This window comes from Panicum virgatum, chromosome 2K, assembly GCF_016808335.1.
Source record: "Panicum virgatum strain AP13 chromosome 2K, P.virgatum_v5, whole genome shotgun sequence".
NCBI lineage: Eukaryota > Viridiplantae > Streptophyta > Magnoliopsida > Poales > Poaceae > Panicum > Panicum virgatum.
In genome coordinates this window covers 37219390-37225780 of record NC_053137.1, presented here as the reverse complement: position 1 = coordinate 37225780, position 6391 = coordinate 37219390, and positions in this window count along the sequence as shown.

The window sequence follows — 6391 nt, the reverse complement described above, 5'->3', positions numbered from 1 at the left end:
ATACGTGACTTCGTAGCATGAACTTTTGGACTAGCTCGGCCCGTTTTGCACCGAGTTTCGTAAGGCAACCAAACGGTCCCAATGCACCCAAATAGTATGAACGCACCAAAACAGTTTAGGGTCACATGGGGTGGATCGGATGTATTCGTTGTGAAAAATTCCGACGCGACTTCGTGGCACGAACTTTTGCACTAGTTCGGCCCGTTTTGCACGAGTTCGTAAGGCAACCAAACGGTCCCGAATGCACCAAATAATATGAAAACCCAAAACATCAGTTTAGGGTACAATGTAGGGATCGGCGCGTTCGTTGCGAAAAATTCCGACGCGACTTCATGGCACGAACTTTTGCACTATTTCGGCCCGTTTTGCACCGAGTTCGTAAGCAACCAAACGGTCACAAATGCACCCAAATAGAACAAAACACACAAAAATGTCAGTTTACGGTTGGGGTGGATCGGATGCATTCGTTGCGAAAAATTCGACGCGACTTCGTGGCACAAAGTTTTGCACTACTTCGGCTCATTTTGCACCGAGTTTCGTAAGGCAACCAAACGGTCCGAATGCACCCAAATAGTATGAAACACACCAAAACGTCAGTTTAGGGTCCAATGGGTGGTTTGGGTGCGTTCGTTGCAAAAATCCGACGCGACTTCGTGGCACGAACTTTGCATAGCTCGGCCTGTTTTTGCACTGAGTTTCGTAAGGCAACCAAACGGGTCCCTGAATGAACCCAAATAGTATGAAACGCACGAAAAACATCAGTTTACGGTGCAATGTGGGTGGATCGGATACATTCGTTGTGAAAAATTCTGACGCGACTTCGTGGCAACCAACTTTTGCACTACTTCGGGCCGTTTTGCACCGAGTTTCGTAAGGCAACCAAACGTCCCGAATGCACCAAGTAGTACAAAACGCACCAAAACGTCAGTTTAAGGGTCCAATGTGGTGGATTGGGTGTGTTCGGTGCTAAATATTCCGATGCGACTTCGGGGCACGATGTTTTGCACTAATTTGGCCCGTTTTGCAACCGAGTTTCGTAAGGCAACCAAACAGCCCCGAATGCACACAAATAGTACAAAACACCCTAAAACATCAGTTTAGGGTCCAATGGGGTGGATTGGGTGCATTCGTTGAGAAAATTTCCGACGCGACTTCGTGGCACAAACTTTTGGACTAGTTCGGGCCCGTTTTGCATCGGGTTTCGTAAGGCACTAAAAAGGTTCCGAATGCTCCCAAATAGTACGAAACACACCAAAACGTTAGTTTAGGGTCCAATGGGGTGGATTTGGTGCTTTCGTTGAGAAAAATTCCGACGCAACTTCACGGCACGAACTTTTGTACTAGTTCTTACCCATTTTGCCCTGAGTTTCGTAAGGCAACCAAACGGTCCCGAATGCACCGAAATAGTACGAACGCACCAAAACTTAGTTTAGGTCACATGGGGTGGGTCGGGTGTGTTCATTGCGAAAAATTCCGACGCGACTTCGTAGCACGAACTTTTGCACTAGTTCGGCCAGTTTTGCACCGAGTTTCGTAAGGCAAACCAAACGGTCCCGAATGCACAAAAATAATATGAAACGCCCCAAAACATCAGTTCAGGGTCCAATGTGGTGGATTGGGTGCGTTCGTTGCGAAAAATTCCGACGCGACTTCGGGGCACGAACTTTTGCACTAGTTCGGCCCGTTTTGCACCGAGTTTCGTAAGGCATCCAAACGGTCCCGAATGCACCCAAATAGTACGAAACACACCAAAACATCAGCTTACAGTCCAATGTGGTGGATTGGTGTGTTCGTTGCGAAAAATTTTGACACGACTTCGGGGCGCGGACTTTTGCACTAGTTTGGTCCGTTTTGCACTGAGTTTCGTAAGGCAACCAAACAGCCCTGAATGCACACAAATAGTATGAAACGCCCCAAAACATCAGCTTAGGTTCCAATGGGGTGGATCGGGTGCGCTCGTTGCGAAAAATTCATACGCGACTTTGTGGCACGAACTTTTGGACTAGCTCGGCCCGTTTTGCACCGAGTTTCGTAAGGCAACCAAACGGTCTCGAATGCACCCAAATAGTATGAACGCACCAAAACGTCAGTTTAGGGTCACATGGGGTGGATCGGATGTGTTCGTTGCGAAAAATTCTGACGTGACTTCGTGGCACGAACTTTGCACTAGTTCGTCCCGTTTTGCACTGAGTTTCGTAAGGCAACCAAACGGTCCCGAGTGCACACAAATAATACGAAACGCCTCAAAACATCAGTTTAGGGTACAATGGGGTGGATCGGGCGCGTTCGTTGCGAAAAATTCCGACGCGACTTCAAGGCACGAACTTTTGCACTATTTCGGCCCGTTTTGCACCGAGTTTCGTAAGGCATCCAAACGGTCCCGAATGCACCCAAATAGTACGAAACACACCAAAACGTCAGTTTACAGTCCAATGTGGCGGACTGGTGCGTTCATTGCGAAAAATTTTGACACGACTTCGGGGCGCGGACTTTTGCACTAGTTCGGTCCGTTTTGCACTGAGTTTCGTAAGGCAACCAAACAGCCCCGAATGCACACAAATAGTACGAAACGCCCCAAAACATCAGTTTAGGTTCCAATGGGGTGGATCGGGTGTGCTCGTTGCGAAAAATTCATACGTGACTTCGTAGCATGAACTTTTGGACTAGCTCGGCCCGTTTTGCACCGAGTTTCGTAAGGCAACCAAACGGTCCCAAATGCACCCAAATAGTATGAACGCACCAAAATGTCAGTTTAGGGTCACATGGGGTGGATCGGATGTATTCGTTGTGAAAAATTCCGACGCGACTTCGTGGCACGAACTTTTGCACTAGTTCGGCCCGTTTTGCACTGAGTTCGTAAGGCAACCAAACGGTCCCGAATGCACACAAATAATATGAAATACCTCAAAACATCAGTTTAGGGTACAATGTAGTGGATCGGGCGCGTTCGTTGCGAAAAATTCCGACGCGACTTCATGGCACGAACTTTTGCACTATTTCGGCCCGTTTTGCACCGAGTCTCGTAAGAAAACCAAACGGTCACAAATGCACCCAAATAGAACAAAACACACAAAAATGTCAGTTTACGGTGCAATGGGTGGATCGGATGCATTCGTTGCGAAAAATTCCGACGCGACTTCGTGGCACAAAGTTTTGCACTACTTCGGCTCATTTTGCACCGAGTTTCGTAAGGCAACCAAACGGTTCCGAATGCACCCAAATAGTATGAAACACACCAAAACGTCAGTTTAGGGTCCAATGGGGTGGATTGGGTGCGTTCGTTGCAAAAAATCCGACGCGACTTCGTGGCACGAACCTTTGCATAGCTCGGCCTGTTTGCACTGAGTTTCGTAAGGCAACCAAACGGTCCTGAATGAACCCAAATAGTATGAAACGCACGAAAACATCAGTTTACGGTGCAATGGGGTGGATCGGATACATTCATTGTGAAAAATTCTGACGCGACTTCGTGGCACCAACTTTTGCACTACTTCGGGCCGTTTTGCACCGAGTTTCGTAAGGCAACCAAACGGTCCCGAATGCACCCAAGTAGTACAAAACGCACCAAAACGTTAGTTTAGGGTCCAATGTGGTGGATTGGGTGTGTTCGGTGCTAAATATTCCGATGCGACTTCGGGGCACGATGTTTTGCACTAATTTGGCCCGTTTTGCACCGAGTTTCGTAAGGCAACCAAACAGCCCCGAATGCACACAAATAGTACAAAACACCCTAAAACATCAGTTTAGGGTCCAATGGGGTGGATTGGGTGCATTCGTTGAGAAAATTTCCGACGCGACTTCGTGGCACAAACTTTTGGACTAGTTCGGCCCGTTTTGCATCGGGTTTCGTAAGGCACTAAAAAGGTTCCGAATGCTCCCAAATAGTACGAAACACACCAAAACGTTAGTTTAGGGTCCAATGGGGTGGATTTGGTGCTTTCGTTGAGAAAAATTCCGACGCAACTTCACGGCACGAACTTTTGTACTAGTTCTACCCATTTTGCCCTGAGTTTCGTAAGGCAACCAAACGGTCCCGAATGCACCGAAATAGTACGAACGCACCAAAACTTAGTTTAGGGTCACATGGGGTGGGTCGGGTGTGTTCATTGCGAAAAATTCCGACGCGACTTCGTAGCACGAACTTTTGCACTAGTTCGGCCAGTTTTGCACCGAGTTTCGTAAGGCAACCAAACGGTCCCGAATGCACAAAAATAATATGAAACGCCCCAAAACATCAGTTCAGGGTCCAATGTGGTGGATTGGGTGCGTTCGTTGCGAAAAATTCCGACGCGACTTCGGGGCACGAACTTTTGCACTAGTTCGGCCCGTTTTGCACCGAGTTTCGTAAGGCATCCAAACGGTCCCGAATGCACCCAAATAGTACGAAACACACCAAAACATCAGCTTACAGTCCAATGTGGCGGATTGGTGTGTTCGTTGCGAAAAATTTTGACACGACTTCGGGGCGCGGACTTTTGCACTAGTTTGGTCCGTTTTGCACTGAGTTTCGTAAGGCAACCAAACAGCCCTGAATGCACACAAATAGTATGAAACGCCCCAAAACATCAGCTTAGGTTCCAATGGGGTGGATCGGGTGCGCTCGTTGCGAAAAATTCATACGCGACTTTGTGGCACGAACTTTTGGACTAGCTCGGCCCGTTTTGCACCGAGTTTCGTAAGGCAACCAAACGGTCTCGAATGCACCCAAATAGTATGAACGCACCAAAATGTCAGTTTAGGGTCACATGGGGTGGATCGGATGTGTTCGTTGCGAAAAATTCCGACGCGACTTCGTAGCACGAACTTTTGCACTAGTTCGGCCAGTTTTGCACCGAGTTTCGTAAGGCAACCAAACGGTCCCGAATGCACAAAAATAATATGAAACACCCCAAAACATCAGTTCAGGGTCCAATGTGGTGGATTGGGTGCGTTCGTTGCGAAAAATTCCGACGCGACTTCGGGGCACGAACTTTTGCACTAGTTCGGCCCGTTTTGCACCGAGTTTCGTAAGGCATCCAAACGGTCCCGAATGCACCCAAATAGTACGAAACACACCAAAACATCAGCTTACAATCCAATGTGGCGGATTGGTGTGTTCGTTGCGAAAAAATTTTGACACGACTTCGGGGCGCGGACTTTTGCACTAGTTTGGTCCGTTTTGCACTGAGTTTCGTAAGGCAACCAAACAGCCCTGAATGCACACAAATAGTATGAAACGCCCCAAAACATCAGCTTAGGTTCCAATGGGGTGGATCGGGTGCGCTCGTTGCGAAAAATTCATACGCGACTTTGTGGCACGAACTTTTGGACTAGCTCGGCCCGTTTTGCACCGAGTTTCGTAAGGCAACCAAACGGTCTCGAATGCACCCAAATAGTATGAACGCACCAAAACGTCAGTTTAGGGTCACATGGGGTGGATCGGATGTGTTCGTTGTGAAAAATTCTGACGTGACTTCGTGGCACGAACTTTTGCACTAGTTCGTCCCGTTTTGCACTGAGTTTCGTAAGGCAACCAAACGGTCCCGAGTGCACACAAATAATACGAAACGCCTCAAAACATCAGTTTAGGGTACAATGGGGTGGATCGGGCGCGTTTGTTGCGAAAATTTCCGACGCGACTTCAAGGCACGAACTTTTGCACTATTTCGGCCCGTTTTGCACCGAGTTTCGAAAGGCATCCAAACGGTCCCGAATGCACCCAAATAGTACGAAACACACCAAAACGTCAGTTTACAGTCCAATGTGGCGGATTAGTGCGTTCGTTGCGAAAAATTTTGACACGACTTCGGGGCGCGGACTTTTGCACTAGTTCGGTCCGTTTTGCACTGAGTTTCGTAAGGCAACCAAACAGCCCTGAATGCACACAAATAGTACGAAACGCCCCAAAACATCAGTTTAGGTTCCAATGGGGTGGATCGGGTGCGCTCGTTTTGAAAAATTCATACGCGACTTCGTGGCACGAACTTTTGGACTAGCTCGGCCCGTTTTGCACCGAGTTTCGTAAGGCAACCAAACGGTCTCGAATGCACCCAAATAGTATGAACGCACCAAAATGTCAGTTTAGGGTCACATGGGGTGGATCGGATGTGTTCATTGTGAAAAATTCTGACGCGACTTCGTGGCACCAACTTTTGCACTACTTCGGCTCATTTTGCACCGAGTTTCGTAAGGCAACCAAACGGTCACGAATGCACACAAATAGTACGAAACGAAGCAAAACATCAGTTTAGGATCCAATGGGGTGGATCGGGTGTGCTCGTTGCGAAAAATTCATACGTGACTTCGTAGCATGAACTTTTGGACTAGCTCGGCCCGTTTTGCACCGAGTTTCGTAAGGCAACCAAACGGTCCCAAATGCACCCAAATAGTATGAACGCACCAAAATATCAGT